Genomic DNA, 12489 nt, shown 5'->3' on the forward strand with positions numbered 1-12489 from the left:
GAGGACCTACAAAAATACCTTCCCTAATCTTAGCATCACTAATCCTTGAAATTTAGTCCTCAAGTACGTGAATCCAGTTCTTTTATCCATTACTTTAATATGTTTCATATGTCCAAATTTGATGTACAAAAGGAGGAAGGAAAATCTTTTCAGGGTGACAAGTATATTATTTACTGTATGTATTTCTGAAGCAAACAAGGTATCATTTTGCCATTCTTCTATAATGTAAAGGGTTTTATTTTGTTCCTATTGTCTCATTCCTATATAAAAACAGTACCTTGCATTTTCTAAGCTGGAATCTGAGCAAAAGTGCAATAACCTTCAGATCTCCACAGATATTCGATTTATATTTTTTATACTGAATCTTTTCTCAAAGTAATTTCATATTCTTACACGACTCTTTCAAGTTAGCTGTTAGGGCTGTTTGTATGAACAGGGCTATTTGTATTTCCATTGAAAAAAAAAGGCAGTTTTTGAGGAATCAATAAAAAATTGCCACTCATATTGTGTTCATGGCTGAGAGCCTCCATAACTGAACAAACATCTTCACAAAACTCTATTATAGCCCATCTACTTGGAAGAATTTCTTAAATTCATTACACAGCCATGTTGAGGTGGGTGGGCTTAAGTATCATGGCAAAGAAGATCTAGCCTTTTAATTTCATAACTAAAAGTTCAGCCTGCAACTTAAGTTCAAATCATGAACAAGATCCTCTTGTGTCAACAAATGAGGCTTATTTGAAGAGCAGATAATTTAAAATATTGGGTGAGAATTATTGCAGATAATAAATCAGGATAAATCAATTCTTCCATGCCACAAAAGTGGTAAACTGCATATAGCATGAAATCTTACACATCACACGCAAATGTCGGTGACGCAGTTCTCTTGGTCACCCTCCTTACAATCAAGATAAGGTTTATAGCATCTTTTAACAAGTGGGATGAAGTTTCGTTTCTGAGACTTAAATGTTTACTCACCACAAAACAGCAGAAAGTATCAGGATAATTTATGATCTTACGCTATTACAATCAGTCTAATATTAATCTGAATACAGAGAATATATAGTTAAACTATTTATACTGTGAGTTCTGGCCCCAGACCAATAAGGAATTGCTCTCCAGGAAGAAACTGGGCTCATGTTAGACATGTTGAAACATGATTCAACCTGCAGTGTGTTGTCTTGTGATAGTTATTATGCCTTCTTTCTTTGTCTTGGGATTATTTGTATTAGAGAACAGTAATAATAACCTGATTTTGCTCAATAACTGTTACAAATATGCTACTGTAGTTAAAATATAGTACTATGCCATTAATTGAACAGAATAATAAAGATGGGATCACAAATAAACTAATCTTTAAAAAAACCGAATTCATTTTGAAATTCAGCATGGAAAAAGTCTGCTGAGACTATAATATATATTATAGTCCATACTTGTGGACAAAATTATTGTTGATCAGTAGTTTCAAAGAAGCATCTGCTTGACTAGTATTGTTAATAGAATACTCAATAAGATGATTCTTTGATATGTATTAGAGAAGCTTAAGCCTCCATCTTCATCCATTGTTCATTCTACGCTTGCAATGTAAGTTGTAGATATCACAGGAGATTTTCCAGGAATAAATCTGGCAACTCTAATTTCAAATTAGGAAGGGAAAAATGCAGATATTAATTTTTCTCAAATGCCCCAACTTGTTTTTTCTTATCAAATAACTTACGACTGAAATCTGTCATTGGCCAAAAATATATTTCATAATTTGAAATTTCGCAATGTTACAGAGGTAACACATGCAAGCATTTTAAATTTCTGCAATTTAAAAATGTATCTTTGCACAAACACAATGATATTTTAATGAAAAGTATCATAGTAATTAATGGTAGTAGTATTAGTTCTCGAACTAAGTCATATTTGAATTTCAAAGATGGCAGAGGGGCCCAGATCCCCTACCTATATCTTTGTTACTTCCTTATTGACACATTTTGAAGTAGCATTGGTTACAGATTTGGTTAAACTTCAGACCTGGTAGACAAACTGCATGACCAAACGTACTTTATTGGCTTCATCAAGGCTTCTTACATTTCTTCTCATATTCAAATTAGAGAAAGAAAACAGTGCCAGAATTTTAAGTGAAAAATTATAAATCTGTTCTAATTTCTAAACAGATGCATAACACTATTGTCCCATACTACTTATTAATCTATTCAATAGTGAGAGTAATCACTAGCGACCCTCCCACTTATGCACCTAGTATATATATAAAATATTACTGTGAGTCTATAATTCCATTCACTCTTATTAGAATGACCCTGATTCCTGAACAGAGTTATAAATTTAGATATATAATTCAAGATAAATAACTCGAGAAACAAAATGCTGGCTCAACAGTTTGTCTTAATTGTGCTGAGTTATAGCACCCATCATCCCAGATGTTTGTTTCAGAGATGAGGACAGTGGAAAAATAATAATCCCGATTTCACAACCTTTTTCCTCTCTCCCCCCTCCATCTCCTCCTGCTCTAGAGTTGCAGTCTAAGCAGGCTACAATATTTGAAAGGAACTTTTATGACGTGTCCCTTTCCTGGTATTGCATTTGGATGGCGGATAGGGGGGAGGCTAGGAAAGATCTCATTCTAGTCTATTTAGCAATAATGAGAGCAGGCGGAGGAGGAAAAAGGAGAGAAATTACGCAAGACCCGGGGTATTTCGCTTTAACATTCCTGCGACAGTTTTAAAATAAAAGAGCTGGGAAAGGCGAGGAAGCAGCGCACCACTAGCCTGTCCCCGGCTAGTCCGGTGACTCACGTGCCAGGGCCGATGGGGGGGCGGAGTGGGGAAGAGTCCTGCTCTAAGGTTTGGCGTCCTGGAGGCCCCCTATTGACTAATAGCTTCCCGCCCTCTTCTCCCTCCCCTCAGGATCTGGCATTCGGCTGGCTGCTGGCAGCCCTCACGCGCCCTCGCTCGCCCTATAGTCTCCGCCGCCTGGTCTCCTTTCCCTCCCCTTCCCCGGCAGTCCGCAGTAGCGCTGGAGGCGGCAGTTTCGGCCCTCAGAAAAGCGCGGGCATCGCCGCTGAGCGAGCTCGCGGTTGCCAGCCGGATGATCTCTACTCCCACCCCGCCCGTCCCTGCTCGAGAATTATTAGGCAAAGCTTCCCTTTCCAGACAGCAACGCTTCCCCTTCCTCTGCAAAGCAGGCAGGAGGCAGTCTCTGGTGAGGACGGGGGTATAGCATCCCTTCAGACAGACCCAAACGGCTTCACCCAACCGGGGACCTCCAGGGTGAAAGTCGCGTGTGTATGTGTTTGTGTACGAAACGTACTAAATAAGCTCCAAGTAAACACCTCCGAGCACCTCCCCCGGCCTCTCTTTCAACTGACTCCAATGGAGAACTTCTCCCCGGTCGTCTGGAAAGGTGGAAGTCCCCCCGACTTGATCTGCCTTAACGCGCGAGGAGGCTCCCTTCGCCTCTAGCTGCTGCGCTCCCGGCGTCGACGAAAGAAGGGTGGGGCGGGGCGGGGGCGCCGTGCCTGGCCGAAGAAGAGACGGACACCTGGAGGTTTGTTGTGGAAAACCTGGTTACCTGGTCAGTGGATGCCGCCGCCGCAGAAGGAACTTTCCTTGAGGGCAATTAAAATAAAAAAAAGGGGTCACCCTTGGCACTCCACAGCTGGGGGACGCCCGTCAGAAATATCCCCGTCGCGGCAGCTGCAGAAGACGGGATTTGGACGCGCCCGCTGCCTCGCGGGGGGGGGGGGGTTCGCCAAACTCCGGGAAAACCTGGGCGCCTCCGTCAGCGGCCCGCTCCCGATCCGGAGCGAGGCATCCGAAGAGGGCCATGGCCTAAGGCAGCGTACGTATCTTTGATGGGGAGGGGGAGAGTCGGCGGGAACTGGCCGTCTCCCTCCCCCGCGGCCCCCGATTGCGTTTTTGGAGCCTCGGGGCAGACCTGGCTTGGTTTTTACGGGAAGGCGGGCGTTTTATTAACGGAATTCGAGGCGCGTGGTGGTCTTTTCAAATCCAACCACAATCCTGCCTGGTTTGTCCTCTTTGACTCTGTTGGGAAAATACAAAGTTTTGATGTAAGTGCAATCAACGGAGCGTTCCGTGAAGGTTAGGGGTTTATTCAGACGCGTCTTTTCTGCAGTTTGGAAGTGTCAGGCTGTGCTTTTGAAGGGTATCTCTGACGCCGGGACTGCCTCCTGGAAATTGCTCGTTCTCCTGGTTCTTTCCCTCTCAAGCGACTTTTCTCTCTGCCCCGAAATCGCGTCCCCCTTTTTCACCGATGCCTCCCGTTGGATTGGCCGTGAAAGGAAGCGCTAGACTGGCCTCCAGAGTGCTCCTTCCCGACGGTGTCTCTCGTTCCCTCCCTTTCCCTCTCAAGTCATCCAAAGCCCTGCCGGGGAATGGGAGGGAAAAAAAGTTGCATGTGAAAAAGTTGAAATAAATATTCCCTTCGGGAGATTTGTCATCTTGTTGATCATTAAACTGAGTTAGATCTAGCAGCGTTTGATTTCTCCACTTCTCTCTTGTTTTGCTTTGACTGAAGGGGAGCAATGGGTTTGCTGTCTGCTCCTCTTGAAGGTTTAAGACTGGTTGGGAGACATTTCCATATCTATGAGTATCCCTCTGTATCTCTGTCCGATTTTCTGAACGTTCAGTATTGAATTGTAAATAATCAGGACGAGATTATAGGTGTTTCACTGTGATCTCCCTATTCTGTAATAAGAAGGGAAAGAAATTCAGGGTTGGAAAACTGGAGGTAATACTTGTTTTACCCAACTTGGTACCCTGTATATTTTAAGTTGGATATTGTAGCTGAATGTAATGTGACATCCTCACTTGGGTGGCTAGTGTTGGCTTTGTGGGTACAGTAAGGACAAGAAGTTGCTGTTATTTTATATATTTGGTGGTTCTTTTTTTCAGATATGCAGTGGTGAGACCACAGACGCAGGTGTCTTAATCTTGCTCTAAAATTCTAAACAATTTCCTTCATTTGAGCTTCATATTTCAAAATCCCCGAATGTGAAGTGATGCTAAATGTGAGTGTCTTTGAACATGTCTAGAGCGTTGTTCTCTTCTAACCACTGTCATCCCTACCTTTTCATAACTTTGTTTGAGAAATGGTTCTAAGTCAAGGTGCATAAGTGTTAATTTTAGAAATTGAGCAAATTCAGTTCCTTCCAAATAAGATTACAGCAATGGCCATAATTCTCTAGAGCAGACTTTCTTACCCAAGTTTCCAAGGGAGGATTCTGTGTGAGGCCAGTGCGGGATCTGCCTGCCAGCTTGCTGCTTTGCTGTTGTTCTAAATATTGTAAAACATGGACTGTTAGGTTAGAAGTAAATTGTATTGTGAAGTTTTTGTTATTTTTTTATACAGGGGTTCCTTGAGAACTAACCATTATTTCATGGGTTTCTTCAAGGTAAAAAGGTTGAAAAAAGCTGCTCTAGACTAGAGGAAGAACATGCACTGTCATTGGAGGCTGAAGTTCACGTATGCCATTAAGAATCACTCTTGGAATAAAAATTAATTTCCATTTATAGCACAAGACAGTAGGAAATGTATGATGAAGCTTTTCTTTACTCAAAAAAAAGAATAAAAATGTTTTATTCCATTCTGGAATAAAAATATTTGTAGTTGGCCAAGCAATTGTGATTGGCTCCCAAATCACATGGTGATATCTGAAGCTGCAACATGTGGCTACATGTTTATGTTTCAGTGGCCTCAGAGAGATGTAGGGGGACTGAATTGCTGAATCTTAAAGGGACTGCGTTTGTTCCCCTTTGTGTATTGTTTCCTGTAAAATAACAGGATCATGACTTAGCTAAAATTGGAGGAAATGAGATGAAACTGATTTCCAATAATTTCAACTGCAAGGTAGTCAACAGGTTTAAGCATTGCTACTGCAATGTGCCCAAATTATATTCAAAATTTACCTAAAATTAATTATCACCATTTAAAGAATTGTAATATGTTTTTTATGTATTGCAAGAATTTATTTAAATCTTTAGCAATTTTGTTTTTTATCTCTAACATTGCAGGGAAATCAGATATATGGTGATCAGGGGATCATTATTGATTCTTTTCATTTATATCTTACTAGTTGTGTATATCACATTTTGTGAAAGCTGATATTCACTCAGTCTTCAAAAGCCATCTCTGACTTTTCAGATTTCATAGCTAAAATCCGAAGAAGGGACTTGAAATGGAAGAGTTAAACATTTTTTAGTGGTGTTTTTTTCTAAAGCAATCATGTGTGACCCCTGACTAGTTTTAGCTTTTTAAAGGAAGATCTAATCACAGCTCCCATGGCATGTCTAGTTTGGCTTTCTGATATATATGAGTGAAATATGTGTAAGAAAAGTAATGTCAGCAATAAATATTAGATATTATCTGAAAAACTTTTAGGAAGTGGTAAAACTGAATGGCTCGTGGTTCTGGATTTCAAGATGTATTAGATCAGACAATTTACTTGCTCTGTTTGTTACGCTGATTAGCAGTAGGATTTGGGGTTCTCAGCCAAAGAGATGTTCATACCACTTAGGCTTAACTGGTGATGCTAGAAATTGATGCAAGGACTTTCCCATGCAACATACACAGTAGAGAGAAGAGAAAAGCAACCTAGAACTAAGGAAAAACATCCTGAGAGTTAGAACAATTAACCAGTGAAACAACCTGCCTCCAGAACAGTGGTTCTCAATCTTTTTAATGCCGCGACCCCCAACCGGTCGTAAGTCGAGGACTTTCCCTGCCCGGGAGCGCCGCACATGCTTGGTGCCGCCCCCTGCGCCGGCCGAGGCGTAGCTGGCAAGGGGCAGCGACGGCGCAGGGCAACCACCGGCTGGGCCAGCAGCTGGCCCAGCCCAAGGCAGGTAAGGCACCTGCCAGGCCCCACACGTGCCAGCAACCTTCCCTGCGCCCGCCGCTGCCCCGCTAGCCTTACCTTGGCCACCACCTGTTCGGGGCGGCGGCAGGCAGGCCCAGGCGCTCCTGGGCGGCCACGGCAAGTGGCAGCGATGGCACAGGCCGACCACCGGCTGGGCCACTAGGTGGCCCAGCCCAAGGCAGATAAGGCACCCGCCGGGCCGCACGCGCGCCACAATCCTCCCTGCGCTTGCCGGCCTCCCACCTCCCACCCCTGGCCCTCTTTTACTTACTTTTAATAGTTGCTCAGCAGGGAGGGAAGCTTTCCAGAAAGTTCACCTTGCAGCACCGTTTGCAGACTGGGGCTTTTGGCGGGCTCAGCAGGGCAAAGGCAGCCTGGACAATTCCTATTGGCTTTTGAAAGCAAATAGAATTAGACTCTATTCAAGAGAGTCTATTCTATTGGCTTTCGAACGCCAATAGAATAGAGTCTCTTGAATAGAATCTATTCTATTGGCTTTCAAAAGCCAATAGAATAAGAGGGAGTAGCACAGCTAAAGAAAAGGGAAAAAAAATGGCGGTCAGCCTTGTTTGGCGACCCCTGTGAAATGGTCGTTCGACCCCAAATGGGGTTGCGACTCACAGGTTGAGAACTGCTGCTCCAGAAGCTGTGAATGCTCCAATGCTGGAAGTTTTTAAGAAGAGATTGGACAGCCATTTGTCTAAAATGGTATAGGGTTTCCTGCCTGAGCAGGGGGTTGGACTAGATGACATCCAAGATCCTTTGCAACTTTATTATTATTATTATTATTATTATTATTATTATTATTATTATTATTATTATTATTATTATTATTATTCCTACTAATAAAAATAGGTATTTTTTATGAAGCCCTATAAGTCTTTTCTATGCAAGGACATAGTAGTTATTTCACCTGTTTTCACTATTGTGAGAATTAGAAAAGTGATATTTTCTCTCTCTCTCTTCACCAGGAGTGGCACATAAACATAAATAATGCCCACGTCTAGTTTAGTTTATAAACTCCTGCAGATTACAATGACACATTCATGCGTTTTTTGGTATCAGTGCAAGAGTGGCTTGACATTACCTTCTTCCAGGATGTTTTCCAGGGACCTGTTGGTCTCCCATTGGGTAATAAGTCAGATCCAGTCTTGCTTAGCTTTTTCAGTACCAGCCACAGTTGACTAGATACCAACTTGTGTTGGAATGTTAATTGTAATTGTATAGATAGTTAAAAGTAATAACTAGCCAAGACAGACAAATGCATTCAGTTCACATTGGTTTAATTTCTTATTTTGTCCAATCTTACACTTATTTTATTCTGGATTAGAATACATTCCACATCACATTTTTGGGGGGAAAAAAAGAGAATCAATGAGACATAGTAATTAAGAGGCTGGGACAATGGAGCCTCCAGCCTCAGTTCTATCCTCACCATGAAAACTCATTGATGACTTTGAGCCAGCCAATCTCTCTGGCTCAACCTACCTCTCACAGGGTTTATTTGGAAAAAGTTTGGAGAAGAGATGAGTGCTCTAAAGTCTAAACCATATGAGCTGAAGAAATTGAGGGATGTGAAGTCAATAAATTAATTAAAAGTCTGTACAAAACTTGCATGTTTAACTTAAGCTATAAACTTATATACAGTACATAGTTTTTCCTAGAACTTGTGTCCGTACTTTGTAAAATGTTTTTTGGGTTCTTTTTTTTTAGCTGGAGAATTATAATATTGTATTTATGAAGATATTAGTATTAATGTACAGTTTTTTGCATGTGTGAATTAGGTATGTTCATCCTGAAGTGAGAATTAAATAAGCATAGTATAAAAAAGGAAGAGAGTCATTTATCTTCATTTCTTTTAAAAAAAATGCACAGAAAAAAGTTATATTTGATACCAATGTATAAAATTCATACGAAATATACTATTTTCCTGCAAATGCATATATTGGAAGAAATAGAAGGGAATTTGTAAACATTTTGATGCAGCTTTTTAAAATATCACAACTTGATACAAAATATAATAAAAGGATAGAAAAAACAGGGCTGGAAACTGAATTCTGGAAGAAATTGAGTGCTGCTTTTAGACCAGGGGTGTCCAATCTTGGCAAGTCTAAGACTTGTGGGCTTCAACTCCCAGAATTCCTCAGCCAGGTCCTAAAGTTGCCAAAGTTGGACACCCCTGATTTACATACTTAATATTTCTGAATAGGCAGAGTGTGGAAAAAGGTATAAGTATTTTAAATAAAGGATTTCCACTCTGGTGATCTTAGAAGCCACAGTCATTGGTGGGTAGAAATTGTCCATGGTGGTTTTACTGGTAACTTTATTATATCGAGGAATCTTGTTAATATTTTCACTAATATTTTGATTGTTCAGCAAAATTCCTAATGTCCAATTCCTATTGCATTGTTAGCCATTCTAATTACTACAAACCTGAGAGGAATGCTAAATTCTCTGCTTCAGACACAAAGCTCAAGGAGTATTGAGCCAACTAATTTGTTTTGATGCTTCCTCTGTATCCAAAGGTTAGCTTCAAAATTAACTTTTAATCATTTTCTTTAGATAATTCTTCTTTATTGCTTAAAACATAAACCTGCTTTTGGATTTTGGAAGTAGAAGACAATTTTCCTGAGAATGTTGTTTTATTTATCTATTTAGTGCATTTCTACTCTATGCTCCCCAATCCTATAACTTTTTCAGAAATACATTGGCACAATTTAAAATAAACAAGTATAAAATAGCAGAATGAACATTAAGCTGAGCTAAAGTTTAATAAATCTTGGTCACTATTAAGGTTTTTTTCTCTCTCTCTGCTGTGCATAATGAAATTTTGAAGATTGCTCTAATTTATGTGCAAGAAAATAATTCTGGAACTAAGATAACCTCTCTTGTGGAAAGGTAGGAAGAAGAAAAAATATGTTCATTGACTTAATAATAACTTATTAATAACAAATGACTGCTATAAAATAACTAATCTGTCTATGAACTAGCTGATTTGCTATCCAACAATATACCAACTACGTTTGCGCACACAAACCATCCTCACACATGGAAACCTTTAAAAAATGCCTGAACCTCTCCTCCTCCCAGCCCCCTGCTTCTAGCAGACATAGGAGAGAGGAAGAAAAATTAGGGAGGGAATAGCTGCACTGGGAAAGGAACAGAAAGAAGGGTACAAAGAAGATGTAGATGAGCTAAATGGAAAAATAGAGCAAAGAAAAATGAATCTTTAATTAGGCACCTTTAAAACATTAAATTCAGCAGGTGAGAAACTTTTTCAGAGCAGTGACTAATCTTCAGATTGATCTTCAAAGAAATCCATTTCGCAATGCTATCTGCGGTCATTTGTACGTTGCCTGTTTATTTGTTTTCAAAATCTTTTTAATGAATGATTCTCCTTCAATCCCAAATCATGTATTTTGAAGGAACAATCTATATGCATTTCATGTAAACATGCTGATATTTATTATGCTCATCTTCACTGAAAGTTTTTCATAGAAATTGAGCAGTGTGTAATTCTTATAATTCTGGTCATTTTGCTCTACCTTTTTCTGCTTTATGCAAATTAAATTTCATATATCCAGATGCTTCAATGTATTCAGTGAAGGAGATCTCATCACATTTTTTGGTAATTGGTTTCACTATCAAATTGTTCTTATTGTTATGACAAGTTTGTTAAACTTTAACTCGAATCTGGTTTCCTGTAATTAAGATTATAGAGTTGTGTCCTGCACTATATGTCAACAGAGCCTTTACTGCACTTTCTGGATGATACTTTTTTGAGTTTAGGAAAAATCCTATAATATTTCTCTTCAATCATTTTTTCTTAAGACGAAATAGGTCCATTTCACTCAGTCTGTCTTCATAATCCTTATTTTCAGTCCTTCATTGCCCTTTTCCACATCTTTCCAATCTCAGAAATTTCCTTATGGTGTTGCTAGAATGGGCAAACTGCCTTGTTACACTGCTGACACAACTGGAACTCCTCAGTTAGTCAATCACTCAGAATAGAGCTGGAAGCTCTTGGAGATCTTCTAGTCCAACCCCCTGCTCAAGCAGGAGCCCTATACCATTTCAGACAAGTGACTGTCCAGTCTCTTCTTAAAAACCTCCAGTGATGAAAACACTCATAACTTCTGATGGCAAGCTGTTTCATTGGTTAATTGTCCTCACTGTTAGGAAGTTTCTCCTTAATTCTAGGTTGGTTCTTTCTTTGATTCGTTTCCATCCATTGTTTCTTGTCCTGCCCTCTGGTGCTTTGGAAAATAAGTTGACCCCCTTTTCTTTGTGGCAGCCCCTCAAATACTGGGATACTGCTGTCATTTCACTATCCTATACATTTGCGTGTAACTTTCTCTCTTCCTAAATGAATGACTTTTTATTGGTCTGCAGCACATGTCTTTTCCTTTTTAATTCCACATCTGTAACCTAGCAAGAACTGTTTAAATGTTTCTGAATTTCAGAGGATTAGTTATTTCACTTATTTATATGATATCTGTAACTCCCCCAATGTCTTGCTCCATTTATGAAAAGGTGGAAGCGTACAAATATTGAAGGGTGGTGCCCTATTTGATACCTTGCTCCAATTAGAGGAGTTATTGATGACTCTGAATTCTGTTTCTAAGCTAGTGTGGATCCATCTAATAGCCATGCCATCCTGCTTCATACGAAACTAACTTACTAATCAGACTGTGTTGCAGGACTTTGGCAAATATTTTGCTGCATTTGCAACAAATATATGTCACAAAAGTCTATGTTATCAAATGTCATATGAAACAGAACTCTTTGTTTTAGTGTAATGCTTATTTATCTATCTCTTTGAAATTTGTCTTAGCCTTACTAACATATAAGGCCTTTTGAACTGACTTCTCTGAGTGACCCAAACCCATCACGTAGTCTAATTCTTTGCCTGAGTCATTATAGTGTGTCAGAAGAAAAAGCATCTAAATTGAATTTAGCTGTGATTAAAAGTGGTAAGGCTGTGGAATTTTTACATACTCATTACTGCAGACATTTCATGATGAGTTATCTTAAAATGCTATGGTGCTATCTAACAGGAGAAGGAATAAAATTTTGAAAAATACTTTTTTCTCTCTCTTGTGGTTTGGCCTTAGCTTTTAACATAATATTTCGAGTACTAAAATGCATCTCTCAAGAAATGTGTAAAAATTGCCTTGTAATAATAAGTTAATGGAGCTTAATTGTGATGGTTTACAAATGTGAGTAAAGAATTACTACACTAACGAACATTTTTGGGGATATAAATTTTGTTCTCTCTATATATACATGAACCTTTGTTTCTGCAAAATTTTAAGACTTAACTGATTCAGCAATTTGGGGCAGACTGAATTGTAATTCTGCTCTTGATATATGTCATCTGCAACATTGTAATTGATTTTGGGTTTTTTCCCCCAAAGTGGGGGCTTGGTAGTTCTTTGTTACTGATTCCATTATTTATTTTTAAACATTTAGGATGTGTAAGATGCCTAAAATTGTAGCTATTTTGAGCAGCCTGTATATTTGATAAAACTAATTCTACTTTATTGAAATCTACCTTGACAGATTCTTGCAAGTCTGAAAGTACAGTTCTCTTGATGTTACATTTT

General features: G+C 39.5%; 1 protein-coding gene across 12 annotated transcripts in view; it reads left to right on the top strand.

Annotated features, from left to right (window-relative positions):
• The first annotated feature begins 2523 nt into the window (after positions 1 to 2523).
• Positions 2524 to 12489, top strand: part of GLIS3 (GLIS family zinc finger 3) — a 138013-nt gene continuing 128047 nt past the window's right edge. For 2 of the 12 annotated variants that reach the window (XM_039364461.1, XM_039364453.1), the window contains exon 1: positions 2531 to 3207. The gene's annotated coding sequence lies outside the window, so the exon portion shown is untranslated. The other 10 variants (XM_039364456.1, XM_039364457.1, XM_039364454.1 and 7 more) reach the window with 10 other exon arrangements.

The sequence above is a fragment of the Crotalus tigris genome, unplaced genomic scaffold, assembly GCF_016545835.1.
Source record: "Crotalus tigris isolate CLP2741 ecotype Arizona unplaced genomic scaffold, ASM1654583v1 scf7180000019762.1414395, whole genome shotgun sequence".
Lineage (NCBI taxonomy): Eukaryota > Metazoa > Chordata > Lepidosauria > Squamata > Viperidae > Crotalus > Crotalus tigris.